This window comes from Helobdella robusta (assembly GCF_000326865.2).
Source record: "Helobdella robusta unplaced genomic scaffold HELROscaffold_114, whole genome shotgun sequence".
Classification (NCBI taxonomy): Eukaryota; Metazoa; Annelida; class Clitellata; order Rhynchobdellida; family Glossiphoniidae; genus Helobdella; species Helobdella robusta.
In genome coordinates, this window is record NW_008703639.1 from 238868 (window position 1) to 239491 (window position 624).

A 624-nucleotide genomic window follows, 5' to 3' on the forward strand; every position below is an offset into this window, starting at 1 on the left:
GATGGTGGTGGTGGTTGGGGTTGTAGTGGTGATGACGATGTCGTGGAAATAAACGATTATTACAAAAATAAATGAAATATTGGTTGTTGTCAGGTGAGGTTCTGGGCTGTGTCAGATAGAGTTTTGTTTGTCAACCTAGCTATTATTCAAGTTTATGCGCCAACGTCTGAAAGCAGTGAAGAAGACCTTGATGCTTTTTACAATGATCTTGATGATGCTTAAATAACTTGTAAATTTCAAGAAATTGTTATTATGGTGGTTGACTTGCAGAAGTTAGCACAAAAAATACATGACGTGGTTGGTCCTCATGGGATAGATGAAAGAAATGAAAGAGGACAAAAGTTGATTGAATGGTGTGTCACAATGGATCAATTTATTGCCAACACCTGGTTTGACAATCACTCAAGGAGAAAATATACTTGAAAGAGTACCGAAGACAAGGTAAAAAATATGATTGATTACATTACAATAAATAGACGATTTTCCTGGAGTTGATTGTGGCAGAGGTCATAATTCAGTTGTTTGTAAAATCAGGATAAAGTTAAAGAAAATCAAAAGTGAAGCGGCCCCAAAAAATTTGAATTTTGTCAGTCTGTCACAAAATGATGAGATAAAGGTCAATTA